Source organism: Pseudophryne corroboree, chromosome 4, assembly GCF_028390025.1.
Source record: "Pseudophryne corroboree isolate aPseCor3 chromosome 4, aPseCor3.hap2, whole genome shotgun sequence".
In the NCBI taxonomy this organism is placed as follows: Eukaryota; Metazoa; Chordata; class Amphibia; order Anura; family Myobatrachidae; genus Pseudophryne; species Pseudophryne corroboree.
This window is the reverse complement of record NC_086447.1, coordinates 431813035-431828169: the sequence shown is the minus strand read 5'-3', so window position 1 is coordinate 431828169 and position 15135 is coordinate 431813035. Positions and strand designations below refer to the sequence as shown.

The 15135-nt window shown below is 46.8% G+C and overlaps 1 pseudogene; it reads left to right on the top strand.

Moving 5' to 3' along the window:
• Positions 1-857: 857 nt before the first annotated feature.
• On the top strand, positions 858-976 carry LOC134913877 (5S ribosomal RNA; annotated as a pseudogene).
• Positions 977-15135: the final 14159 nt, after the last annotated feature.

Here is a 15135-nt window from a genome sequence, read left to right as displayed (position 1 = left end):
GTAGTGAACCCATCAGGAACAATTTGCTACCCCTTAGGGCTGTAGCAATTACAGTACAGGTGTCGTCACTCTCTTATCTCTGTGTAATCAGCACTGTTTCTTTAGACAGGTTTCAAACACAGGCATAATAACTAGAGCATATACCCTTGCTATTACAGCACAAATGATATCTGGCATGGATTTATGTCACAATTCTGACTGATACATTGTGGACACACTGTGGATACATGCATATTTGTTTCTTTATTGAAAGCATAACAGCTCAACAAGATTGTTACAAAGACAGCATTTGGTACTTCAGGCTCTAATGGTTTAGTTAGCCTCTGTGTGGATAATAGAGATTGTGTCTCTGGAGATATATTTCCTATCTACCTATCCACTTCTGCTAATCTGTCTTTTCAGCCGATAAATATGTTTTCTGGTCCATTTCCATTCCCTGCCCTATACTTTTTGTGAAGGTGGAGGGGGAGGAAGGTAGAATGTTCTAGATCATTTCAGTCTCAGCTTTAATCATATTACATTATTTGAAACACATTATGCTTTGATGCTTATTAATCTTGTTGGCATGTCCTCAGTATAACAAGGGTCTATTTTTGCCCTACCGTACGATAAAAACTCATTTTGAATGATGTTGCACAGCACAAAAAAAGCAACATACAGGCGGCTCCAGCTGGCAAAACTGATTGACCATATGATTTAAACCTCCGTATACCTATACATTTGGGGTACAATTTGGTGCAATGACGGTCAAACATATGTTTCTCTTTCAAGAGATCATCTGCCCATCATAACAACCAGGCTTATGGTGTACTTAATAGCTGCATACCAGCTGCAGGTTTTTGCTTCATCAACCTTAAATCTACTACCATACCACACCGCACATGCCCAATCTCGTCCGATCTTGGAAGCAATACGGTGTTGGGCCTGGTCAGTACTTAGGTGGTTTACCACTAAGGAATACCAGGTGTTGTAGGTTTTTTGACGGCAATACATTGGCTATTGCACTAACCTCAGAAATCAATACCTGGCGGGCGTGTTTGGTTTTGCCGCATTTTGTGCCGCATTTCTGCCTTATATATATTTTTTCATCTATATATTCACAGTCGTAATTCCAAACCTATGATTCACTTTGTTTAATCATATTTTTAAACACATTAATAATCTCTTGTGTACTCTTATTTTATCTAAAAATAATTAAAGGTTACGTTTTAATTATTTCATATCTACCTCATTACGCATAATCTAAATCATAATTGTTTCCAAGAGTGAGTGCTCCCAACAAGGGTCACTTTTCCTTTTTCTCTCCTCTCCTTATTACCAATAGTTTTATTCTCACAGAGCTATCCATAGGATAAAATTGATTGATAAATATGCATAGTAGTGTAACACTGTATAATACTGAGAAAGGGTAAGTTCTGTACCTTGATGGAGGCTCTCTAAACAGTCGCTTCTCTCGTCCATTAAATGGGCTTTTCTGGGTGTCAGCTGGACATCTGTCTTGTGAATGTACGCAAGAGATACAATTCTTGGGAGTCTTGTGGGTGTGTTTTAAAGGTGTGTAGCTAGATTTAATGCTGTTGTGATTCGTGCGTATCATAAGGGGATGCTTGTTTCAGTTAAATCTTTTACAATCATCATGGCGTAGGTGGAAATGCCAATGCTAATTGTCATACTGTACTTGTGTTTGTGGACAGAAAAACAGTTGCCGGTGTGGCAATACGCATGAAGCCGTACATATACTTGCATTATCTTAAGGTGGTAAATCTGGCTGCCGATTGCACTTGCTTATGCTTTGTATCAAATTCGGAATCAGGCCCTCTATGCTTGTGTCACTGTTTTGAGCTTATACAGGTGTATTTTGCTTTTATTGTAAAACACATCCATAGTAGACTATTGAAGTCAAGATTAAAAAAATCTGAATCTAGCAATAGTAAGTTTAAAAATGTATTAAATTATGAATGACAGATGTTGATCCCATTACTTATCCACATAGAGAGTGGTAATAGTAGTCTGTCAAAAACATCTGAGATGTACAGTAATCTCAGATCCAAAGCAATTACAGTATGTGAAATCTTTTGTGATGTCTAAATCACCAAAGCATGGGTCACATGCCCCATAGCTCCCCCTAGTTATGGCCCTGGCTTAGGGCAAGAGATACTATGCAATGTGTCTCCACTTTGAGATTGACCCTTAGCTCCCTCATACCCCACTATTATTTTCCCTAACCCTACCATTATCCATACTGAGACCTATTGGAAAATATTGCTAGCATTCCTATATGTCTTCCTTGCACGTTTCCCTCCATTGTCTGATAGTCTAAGACATCCCATGTTAAAGCCTGGACCAGTTAAGAGTCTGACTTTAGAGTAAGATATTTGGTTTCCACAAGAGCCTGGCCCCACCCCACCCCCAACTGGTTTCCTATTTAGTCCTTGTACACATGCTAGATGGCTTTCATGGAGGTACAATAGCTCCTTATATAATTTTACTTTACTAGTTAGATGTATTACCTTCCTCCATAGTCACATCACCCTACTGTTGAACCCCCCTACACTGTTCCATTGAAGTGATTTATTTGATTATGGTGTGATTACCAAAGCTTCTGTTATATATCTGAATTTGTATGACTCTTCTGTTAAAGTCGTGTTTTTGTGTAGTAATAGTTTGTGCCTTCCTTGTTAAATAATGTTTCTTTACTTTCAATAAAAACAGTTTACGTAAGAAAAAGTATACTGTAACTAAATATTAAACTACATACCAGGTTGCTGGAGTCCATTACCAACAAACAACACAATCCCTCATTCAGCATGACACTGATGCATTTAGACATTGAGAACCAGGTGTTACTAGAGTCATTTTGGGAGTGAAAAGCCTTAGTAAGTTTCCAGTGGAGTTTCCCTAAAATCTTATGCTGGGTACACACTAGGTAATATTTTAAACAATATTGCTAATTTCTGCAGCGTGGTACACTGATATTCCACAGGGAATAACATTGGGGTGTAGAGTTGGCTCTTGATCCGAGGCACCAACAGGCCAAAGCTTTGACTGGTCCCAGGATGCACTCCCCCGCCTCCTCTATAACCCTGCCTCCAGGCACTGGAGCTCAGTTTGTAAGTTGGTGCCTGCAGAGCAGGCCTCTAACAGGTGGGGCTGTGCTAGACAGCCCTGAATGTTATGGTAAGAATTTACCGTTAATAACGGTATTTCTCCTAAGTCCACAGGTTCCACAGGATAACAATGGGATATGATGGAGCGTCAGCGGAGTGGCACCAATCTATCAAAGATTTCTGGCCTCCCAGGATGCAACAGGCCCGTCCTTATATCCCCGCCTACTGGGTCAGGCAAATCAGTTGTATTCCAAAGCACTAGGCAGGAGCATCATGTAGAGCCCTAATCAGGCGAGAAGAACACACATGCACACCCTTCCGTACGAGAAGGAAGAGGTTAGTGAGTAGAAGGATCCTCAAATCAGGTGCGTCAGGGTGGGATCCCTGTGGAACCTGTGACTTAGGAGAAATACCGTTATCAATGGTAAGTTCTTACCATAACGTATATTTCTAAGGCAGGGTCCACAGGTTATCCACAGGATAACAATGGGATTTCCCAAAGCAATTTTAGTGGTGGGGACGCTCCTGATTGGACAGGAGAACCCTTCGCCCGAATTCAGCATCATGAGAGGTAAAGGTATCCAAGACATAATGTCTAGTGAATGTGTTAATGGAAGACCATGTGGCTGCCTTACAAATCTGTTCTGCTGAAGCACCATGCTGTGCTGCCCATGAGGGACCTACCTTACGAGTAGAGTGAGCAGAGACATTAGCCGGAACAGGGAGATCAGCCTGAGAATATGCTTCTGAAATCGTCATCTGAAGTCATCTTGCCAGCATCTGCTTACTAGCAGGCCATCCTCTCTTGTGAAATCCATAGATAATGAAGAGAGAATCTGTCTCTCTGATGGCACTGGTACAATCCACGTAGATCCTTAATGCACGGACCACGTCCAGCGATGCATCTCCCGCAGAAAGTCCCGATACCTGAAAAGCCGGGACTACAATTTCTTCATTAAGGTGGAATTTAGACACCACCTTAGGAAGATACCCAGATCTAGTTCTGAGAACTGCTTTATCTGGATTGAAAATCAGAAATGGGGAACAACATGACAGCGCTCCTAAATCTGATACTCTTCTAGCTGATGCCATAGTCAGTAGGAAGAGTATGTTAGCTGTCAACCATTTAAAATCCACTTTATCAAGTGATTCAAATTGGGCAACTTGAAGGGCTTTCAGGACTAAACATAAGTCCCACGGCACTGTAGGTGGAACAAACGGAGCTTGAATGCGCAGCATTCCTTGAAAAAAAGTATGCAGATCCTGTAAATTGGCAATTTTCTTTTGGAATCATACAGTCAATGCCGACACTTGCACTCTCAAGGAAGTCACCTTCAAACCTTTATCCATTCCTGCATGAAGGAATGCTAAATCCCTGGAAACTCTGAAAGATTTAGGGTCCACATTTCTTTCACTGCACCAATGAATATAGGGCTGCCATATTCGGTGATAAATACGAGCTGAGGAAGGTTTCCTTGCTCTGAGCATTGTTTGAATTACCTGTTGTGAGAATCCTCTTGACTTCAGGATAGAGGGTTCAAGAGCCATGCCGACAAAGACAGTCTGTCCAGATGTCTGTGATAACAAAGACCCTGCATCAGTAAATCTGGACGTTGAGGAAGCAAAAGTGGTACCTCCATTGACATTCTCTGCAGATCTGTGTACCATTGTTTTGTGGGCCAAGCCGGAGCTATTGGTATCACGGCACCCTTTCCTTGCTTTATTTTTCTCACCATCCTGGGTAACAGGGTGATTGGAGGAAACACATAAGCTAGATGAAAGTCCCATCTCACCGACAAGGCGTCCGCAATGATTGCTCTGGGGAACTTTGTTCTTGACCCGTATGCGGCCACTTTGTTGTTCAGATGGAACACCATGAGATCTATCTCTGGCAACCCCCACTTGTCTACTAGAATCTGGAAGACCTCCGGGTGTAGAGCCAATTCGCTTGAATGGTGTGTCGACTGAGAAAGTCCGCTTCCCAGTTTAGGACTCACGGAATGAACACTGCGGACAAGGCTGGATGATGAAGTTCTGCCCACTTTAGTATGTGACTTACCTCCTTCATTGCTTTTTGGCCGCGAGTTGCTCCCTGATGGTTGAGGTACGCTACTGCCGTCGCATTGTCCGAGCGGATCTGGGCTGGTTTTCCCTGAAGAATGTCCTTTGCCTGAATCAGTGCCATGCATATGGCCCGAAGTTCCAACACATTTATTGGCAGGCAACTTTCTTCTTTGGTCCATAGTCCCTGGAGGCACAATCTTCCGGACACTGCTCCCCAGGCCTGGAGATTGGCATCTGTTGTCAGAATCTCCCAATCCGATATTCAAAAGGGTCTCCCCTTGTCCAGATGGGATGTCTGTAGCCACCAGGCTAATGACCTTGTTACTTCTACCGAAAGTACCATAGTCTGTTTCTTTATTGTCTGATTCAATCCATTCAATTTGGCAATAATCAGACGCTGCAGAGGCCTCGAGTGGAATTGTGCATACTCCACCATATCGAATGTTGACACCATCAAACCCATCACTCGCATTGCTGCGTGAATGGATACCATTTGACTGTGTAGCAAGCCTTGAATCCTTGACTGTACCTTGGATATCTTGTTCCGAGGTAAAATTACTCTCTGCAGACCTGAATCCAGTACAGCCCCCAGGTGAGTCATCCGCTGTGACGAAACTAGAGACGATTTTGGCCAATTTATGAGCCACCCATGTCTCTGCAGACAAGTTATTGTCTGCTGGAGATGACCTAGGAGCAACTCCTGTGACTGAGCCAGGATTAAAAGATCGTCGAGGTATGGGAAAATTCTTATCCCCTGCTGGCGGAGATATGCTGCCATAACCACCATGATCTTGGTAAATACTCTGGGGGCTGTGGCTAACCCAAAGGGTAGAGCCTGGAACTGAAAATGCTGTTGGAGGATAGCGAACCTGAGATAACACTGATGGGACAGTGCTATGGGAACATGCAGGTAAGCATCCTGTATATCCAAGGATACCATATAATCTCCTGGCTCCATGGCCAAGATTATGGAATGTAACGTCTCCATGTAAAACCGAGGTACCCAAATGTATTTGTTCAGCACTTTGAGATTGAGAATGGGCCTGAAAAGATCCATTTGGCTTCTAAACCAAAAATATGTTGGAGTAAAAACACTGTCCTCGCTGTACATGGGGAACTGGAATAATTACTCCTGACTGAAGCAATTCTGAACTGCTTCTAGCAAAGCCCTGGCCTTCGCCTCGACCCAAGATGGGCTGGTATAGAAAAAACCTTTGAGGAGGATGCTTCTTGAAGGGAAAAGCATAACCTAGAGACACCACTTCCTGCACCCAGGTATCTGTTGTAGACTGTTGCCAAATCTGTGCAAACTGAAGAAGTCGGCCCCCTACCCTGGGGTCCCCCAGGTGGAGGCTCGCACCATCAGGCTGATGGCTTATCCTCTGATTTGGAAGCCGGGCCTCTGGTAGCCCAATGTTTTTTAGTCTTACCAGACTTGTTGTATTGGGGCTTGTGATCACTTTTTCCCTTACCCTTTCTTTGAGACCGAAAGGGCCAAAAAACCGGAACCATAGGTTTGTATTTGAATGTGGAAGTAAACTTTACTTTTTGGAGTCTGCTTCCGACTCCAAAATAGCCGTCAATTCTTTACCAAAAAGAATATTTCCAGAAAAAGGAAAAGATTCCAAAACCTTCTTGGACTCTGAATGAGCCTTCCATGTACGTAACCAAACTGCTCTGCGAGCAGCTATTGTTGAAGCTGAAGACCTGGAGGCAATGCTGCTTCTTTCAAGAATATTGCAGCCTGTTTTATATGTGCTACATGGGATTTTTGCTCTCTAGAGAATACTGGAAAATCCCCTTCCAATGTGTCAGCCCAGGCAGCCACTGCCTTTGCCATCGAAGCTGAAGCCATTGCTGGCCCCAGACAGGGAAAAAATGGTTTTTAGAAACCCATCCACTCTCCTGTCCATGACATCATTAAATGATGTTGAAGGCAAAGGTAAAAATAGATTTCCGCACTAATCGAATCACATGCGTATCTACTTTAGGAGCCACCTCCCTTTTTAAACAATCCCCAGCTGGAAGAGGATAATTGGAATCCCATTTCTTTGGAATTCTTAACCTCTTATTGGGCGTTGCCCAAGCCTCTTCCATGATTTCCGTCAGTTGATCTGACCCTGGAAACTCAGTCTTAACTCTTTTAGGACGTTTAAACACAGGTACCTTAGTTTTTAACACAGGCTCTGCTGAATCCTCTAAGGAAAGGATGACTTTCATAGCTCTAACTCAGCTATATTGACTAATCTGAGACCTTCCTCCTCCTGCTGTTCGTATGCCGAAGTAGCATTATCTGTGCTTTCATCTTCTGATGAATCTTCCTCTGCCTCATGTGTAGCCTGTGAAGGTGAAGATTTACATACCCTTGGTTTAGCCACCTGTTTCTTTTGAGAAGGTGCTGGTGGAAACGATATACCGTAGGTAGGGAGCTGCATGTGAGGGTTAATAGTGTAACCTATACCTGGTACAGATGGGGTAGGAATTATCCGTTCAGCTATACTGGATAAGGTCTGTGCAAACATAGCCCAAGGTGGATCCATTTGTACCAAGATCTGCCTTGCATTTTGCTGAAAACTAAAGCAATTTGTACACAAATTATCCTGAACATGAAATGAGTGTTGGTGTTGCTGTGAGTGTACCTTTCTCACTTTTGCCGCTCTTAGACATGATAAATAATCAGCACTTTCACAGTGTACTACACAATTTGTGACTGTAATCACTTTAAACTTTCTAAAGTGACATACAATCTGACCCTACCCATGCACCAACATTGAGGATCAGACAGGACAATTAACAGACATATAGTAAAGTCAGCAATCACACTAGCAGTCAGTCACATGTTATACATTAGTATATTAGGCAATATGAGCACATCATCAACTACAAACATAACTTTTAAGTATGTAGGAGAACAAATTATTGATCATGTTTAAACTGATCTAGCGTATTCAGACGCAATGTGAGAGAAAGACAGTAAATGTATACAGACTCATATGCAATAGGCACTTATATAACTATTCATACTAAAAAAAAGGTAGAGATTTTAGTGCTGTATAACCCGTACTCAGTAGAGTGGGATACAGGGAGACTCACCTCGCTTCCAGGATTGATTAATACATTAGCGAACGCTGAGTGGATCCAGGCACTACTAGTATACACTGCCGCTCCATGAACCTATAGTGAACACCGACGCTCAGTGAACACAGACGCACCGGTCACACAGCCACCTATGCTGCGAACGGGTCCCCTCGTGGTAATAGACAGTGAACACAGAGGCACCGGTCACACAGCTGCCTATGCTGCGACCGGGTCCCCTCGTGGTAGCGTCTGGGGTAAAAGCGAGGAAACAGTTCATGGCAGGAGACTTGGCGGAAACTGGTCATGAACCGGGGGGAGGGGAGACCAGGAGAGCATCTGACTCCCCCAGCTGACAACAACCCAAGAGATCGCGGCCTCATATATTCCTGGAGCCTATGATCCCTAAGGCCTAGCGCTGGTGCACCCGTGGTGGCAGCCGCGTCAGCTATTGTTTGGTAGTCTCCTCCAAACACAGTGTGGCTGTGTCCGTATTCCATCTAGCTAAGTGGAACCGATGCCTTACCTTCCCCCCGTGCTCTGGCCAGATCCTGGTAACGTCTGATGGACCTGCTAGTATATCCGACACAGACGCCGCCGAAACAGCACTGTACTTGTGGGTAAGCGTTGTTGCGACCCGGCGGAGAGTTGTTGGAGCGGCTCTTTCTAATGTGCTTATAAGACACTGTTTAGAAAGATCACTCAAAAAAATAGTAAGACTATAAAAATAAAATAAGAAAGCTTAGGGCTGCTAAAAAACCGCAGTCCTCTGATCATGGCCTGGCTCCTTCCGCACCAAACAAAAAACTAATTTGCCTGAGCCAGTAGGCGGAGATATATGGACGGGCCCGTTGCATTCTGGGAGGCCAAAAAACTTTTATCGATTGGTACCAGTCCGCTGACGCTCCATCATATCCCATTGTTATCCTGTGGATAACCTGAGGACCCTGCCGGAGAAAGAGCTTTTTTAGAAGACTTCAAGGGCTGCAGGACTGTTTATGTCAGTCTGACATTCTGTGCTGCGGCTCTATCACCTCTCCTAGCAGTGCTGCATACTCCCGCAGCCTGGTTCCCGGGTACTTACAGCGAAGGCGCACCGGACTTTAGGCACACACCGCTGAAGCTCTCCTGCATCGCGTGGCTGCACATCAGGGAGGAGGTAAGAGGGTTCCTCGGGTGGGACCCGCCAGTAAATCGTGGTCGGGCCGCGGTCTCAGGAGTTGGACTGTGCCGCTGTCGTGGACACTGTAGTGTACAGGGACCCCACTATATCCACCAGGGCAGGGAGCACAGGTCGGATTTACTAAAATCGTCGCTGCCCCTGGTCGCAGCCGCTAAGCAGCCTCTAAGGCCCGCCCCTCGCACGGTCCAACCACACCTGCATTGGCCGGACCGCGGCCCCAAAACGGCGGCCAAATGCCGCCATGCCGCCCCCTCCTGCCCAGCGACCGCCTCTGCCTGTCAATCAGGCAGAGGCAATCGCTAGGGAACGTTGGTCTTCGGTCGTCCGGCATGCGCCGGCGCACTGCGGCACCGGGGCATGTTCAGTTCCGACCCAATCGCTGCGCTGTGAACAAGTGCAGCGAGCGATCGGGTCGGAATGACCCCCAAAGTCTCCTATGTAAAGCTGCCTGTCTCATCAGTGCTGTGCTTTTACAGACACAAGTATTCTACATGTCATTTTAGACAGTGTTAGTTAAGAACAAGTGTACTGCTATCTGAATATTTGGTACAAGTATTCTGTGATATACATCCAGTATCTACTGTGCATTGTTATATCTATACTCATACATAGTTATGTGTAATTTACTAGTCCAGTGCAGTTTTATTGTTTATATGTAATAACTTCTGCATTGTACCAGTGACTGAGTGTGCCTGTAGCTGTTGTGTGCAGTGGCGGATCCAGGGGAGGGGCACTCGGGCCCGTGCCCCCCCCTGTCATTTGTGGCAGTTTTTTTTTTTAAACCGGCAACGGCACTGCTGCAATTTCCCCTTGATAGAGCCAGCGGGCAGTAGTCCCAGCGCAGGAGGCCCAGCGGTCAGAGCTCACACTGTCAGCCGCCAGCGCTGCGCTGCACCTCCTCCTGCCTCGTAACCAATGGCAACCCGGCGCCAACACATCACGCTGCGCGCTGCCGCTCTCTCGTTGCGTCCTGTACCGCGCTGCTGCTCTCTCCTCCTGTACCCAGCCTTTACTCACTGTGCGCTCTCTCCTCCTGAAGCTGCTGTTTATGGGCATCATTAGGAGTCACAAATGCACCTTCCTGTCCTAGGATGCCAGCCAGTGGGGCAAAGACTTAAGGTATTTGCTACGTAAATGTGATGGGAGGGGGGGGGGGGCATGCAAGGTTGTCAGGGAATCCTTTGTTGTTTCTTTCCTGAAACAAAGTTACAGTTTGTCCCTGTATCTCCCCCTCAGCACCCTCCTCCTCCCTGTATCTCCCCCTCAGCACCCTCATTCTCCCTGTATCTCGCCCTCAGCACCCTCCTCCTCCCTGTATCTCCGCCTCAGCACCCTCCTCCTCCCTGTATCTCCCCCTCAGCACCCTCCCCCTCCCTGTATCTCCCCCTCAGCATCTCCCCCTCAGCACCCTTACCCTCCCTGTATCCCCCTTCAGCACCCTCACCCTCCCTGTATCTCCCCCTCAGCACCTTCACCCTCCCTGTATCCCCCCTCAGCACCCTCACCCTCCTTGTAACTCCCCCTCAGCAGCCTCACCCTTCCTGTATCTCCCCCTTAGCACCCTCACCCTCCCTGTATCTCCCCCTCAGCACCCTCACCCTCCCTGTATCTCCCCCTCAGCACTCTCTTCCTCCCTGTATCTCCCCCTCAGCATCTCCCCCTCAGCACCCTCACCCTACCTGTATCCCCCCTCAGCACCCTCAGCCTCCCTGTATCTCCCCTTCAGCATCTCCCCCACAGCACCCTCACCCTCCCTGTATCCCCCCTCAGCACCCTCACCCTCAGCACCCTCACCCTCACCCTTCCTGTATCTCCCCCTCAGCACCCTCACCCTCCCTGTATCTCCCCCTCAGCACCCTCCCCCTCCCTGTCTCTCCCCCTCAGCCCCCTCCCCCACCCTATCTCTCCCCCTCAGCACCCCCCTCCCCTGTCTCTCCCCCTCAGCCCCCTCCCCCTCCCTGTCTCTCCCCCTCAGCACCCACCCCCTCCCCTTCCCTGTCTCTCCCCGTCAGCACCCTCCCCCTCCCTGTCTCTCCCCCTCAGCACCCTCCCCCTCCCCTTCCCTGTCTCTCCCCGTCAGCACCCTCTCCCTCCCTGTCTCTCCCCCTCAGCACCCTCAACCTATATATATATATATATATATAAGACAATAGTGCAAATAGCGCTGCTACCAGAGTAACAAGACTAATGAAACTTAATAGATACAATTTTAAATCAATATTAAAGTTCAAAAAACACTTCCCCTATTCAGGGGGGCTGCTAAAAAGGTCCTCTTGAGTGGACTCTATTTCCAAAGTCCAAGTGAATAAAATATACAAAGTGGTAGAACCCAGCGCCTTCTGTGTTAAACACACTCCAAGTGAGAATAATACAATATTATGCGTACCGCATCCCGTGTATATTTCAGGCATGTAGTGTGAACCATGTTTCTCCTGATGCCGGTCTTCTAGCTTTCCTACTGACTCCGTAGGTGGACCATAAGAAAATTAAATGGAGAAATATATAGTGTAGTATTGCCAACATATATAAAGGTGTGCATATATCAAAATTTCCGATGTGAATGGTGATTGCCTTAAATTAAATGGTGCACCCAGTGTCACAAATGGAAGACCATGTGATGTGCCCACCGCCTAGGGTAGTATAAACATAAGTACCCTCAAGACTTGCAGTATTTGCATGTAGAGGTATCTTTAGAGAGTTCTTCTCCTGAGATTCGTGCTGGGGACCTTTAGAAATTAAATAAAGTCTCCCAGAAACGGGAAAAAGCGCCCATAGTGTAGTTATTTTAAGAAGTTTTTAATACAAACATAAAAAACACATAAAAAACATATGGATTGGACCCGTCCAATAAAAAGAATATAAAAGCTTATCTGTGGTCCTTTCAGAGGAGTAGATCGTATGATCCACTCCTCTGAAAGGACCACAGATAAGCTTTTATATTCTTTTTTATTGTACGGGTCCAATCCATATGTTTTTTATGTGTTTTTTATGTTTGTATTAAAAACTTCTTAAAATAACTACACTATGGGCGCTTTTTCCCGTTTCTGGGAGACTTTATTTAATTTCTAAAGGTCCCCAGCACGAATCTCAGGAGAAGAACTCTCTAAAGATACCTCTACATGCAAATACTGCAAGTCTTGAGGGTACTTATGTTTATACTACCCTAGGCGGTGGGCACATCACATGGTCTTCCATTTGTGACACTGGGTGCACCATTTAATTTAAGGCAATCACCATTCACATCGGAAATTTTGATATATGCACACCTTTATATATGTTGGCAATACTACACAGTGGCGGATCCAGGGGGGGGGGCACTCGGGCCCGTGCCCCCCCTGTCATTTGTGGCCTCCACCCCGTTCCGTCCCCCCCCCGGCGTCGGCGCCACACAGGGAGATGACGGGCGCCCGCTGAGATTGTGTTACCAGCGGGTGCCCGTCTCCCTGCACAGCGGTAGCCGGAGGCAGGAGCTCAGTACTGAGCTCCGGCTTCCGGCGCTGTCACTGTGCGCCGTGCACTATGGGAGAGACGTCAGTCATGACGTCACTCTCATAGTGCTGAGGAGAGGACGCCAGGAGGAGGAGGACTGCAGCGGCCTGGAAGAGGGAACGGGGCTCGGTAAGTATTATGTTTCTTTCTTCCTTAATGCAGCGGGGGCATCTACTGGGGGCAAACTACGGGGGGACATTACTACTGGGGGGCATCAACAAGGGGCATTACTACTGGGGGGGGCATTACTACTGGGGGCATTATAACTGGAGGCATTATAACTGGGGGCATCACTACTGGGGGGGTCATCTATTGGGGGCAGCTACTGGGGGCATTATTACTGGGGGGCACCTACAGGGGGCATTACTACTGGGGGGTCATCTATTGGGGGCACCTAATGGGGGACATTTTTACTGGGGGACATCTACTGGGGGCATTATTACTGAGGGGCATCTACTTGGGGCATTACTACTGGGGGGTCATCTATTGGGGGCAGCTACTGGGGGCATTATTACTGGGGGGCATCTACTGGGGGCATTACTACTGGGGGTCATCTATTGGGGGCAAAGTCCTAGGGGGCATTACTACTGGGGCAAACTACTGGAGGACATTATTACTGGGGGGCATCTACTGGGGGCAAACTGCTGGGGGACATTATTACTGGGTGGCATCTACTGGGGGCAAACTACTGGGGGACATTATTACTGGGGGCCACCTACAAGGTGCTAACTACTGGGGGCATACTACAGGAGGGCATTACTACTGGCGGCTTAACTACAGGGGCATTACTACTTGGGGGCTAAACTACAGGGGGGCCAAACTACTGGGGGCATAACTACAGGGGCCAAACTACTGGGGGATAACTACAGGGGCCAAACTACTGGGGGCATTACTACTGGAGGCTAAACTATAAGGGGGGCATAACTACAGGGGCTAAACTACAATGGGGCAAACTACAGGGGGGCATTACTACTATTGGCTAAACTAGTGGGGGCATTACCACTGGGAGGCTAAACTAAAGGGGGGAGGTAAACTACTGGGGTCATAACTGCAGGGGCATTACCACTGAAGGCATAATGACTGGGGGCATTACTACAGGCAACATTGCTACTGGGGGCAATACGGGCATTGCATAAGGGACACCACTACTATGGGGTCTATATAAGGGGCACTACCAGTACAGTGGACATTGCATAATGAGCGCTACAACTGTGGGCATTGTATAAGAAGCGCCACTTCACATGCACGGAAGCCGCACGCAAATGTACTTGCCCCTTCCATGGTGCCCCCCCTATCATTTTCTTCTGGATCCGCCCATGATACTACACTATATATTTCTCCATTTAATTTTCTTTTGGTCCACCTACGGAGTCAGTAGGAAAGCTAGAAGACCGGCATCAGGAGAAACACGGTTCACACTACATGCCTGAAATATACACGGGGTGCGGTACGCATAATATTGTATTATTCTCACTTGGAGTGTGTTTAACACAGAAGGCGCTGGGTTTCTACCACTTTGTATATATATATATATATATATATATATATACTTGCAAAACAGTCGGCACTCTCAGACTCTTAAAAACACCTTGCTCCGTGCCAGTTCAAAAGATCATTGTAGAAGTCCAGGAAAGAACGGCACTGGAGACAGTCACATGCAGTGAAAAAATGTATTAACAGACCTGTTAATAAATTTTTTCACTGCATGTGACTGTCTCCAGTGCCGTTCTTTCCTGGACTTCTATATATATATATATATATATATATATATATACACATTTAATTTTATACCTTAGGGTCTCCCTGTCTTAAGTACCCCGGGCCCCCCAAAGCTTTAATCCAGCTCTGCCGACGGTTTTCTGCTGCCACCATACTGCTAATGTAGTAGGCTAGGTGCAGTGAAGTGCTGCTGTGTGCGCAAACCCACTCATGGAGCCACGGTAGTTTCAGGAGACCCGGCGGCTGCCTGCTGCTACAATACAGCTGGTGCTGTTGTGTGCCCGGAGCCACGGACTGTGCTGGAGACTGGGGAGCATTACTGGAGTCCGCGGGAGTGGGCTCAGTGCTGGGGGAGACTTATCCTCTGTTCACTCCAGCCTACTGTCATTGTGCATAATAGAACTCTGGCTAGAGGGATCCGCCTGTGATATGATAGGGAAGGTGAGTGAGTCAGTGAGATGTGTATGTTTTTTACGTGTATGTGATATATTATGCAAG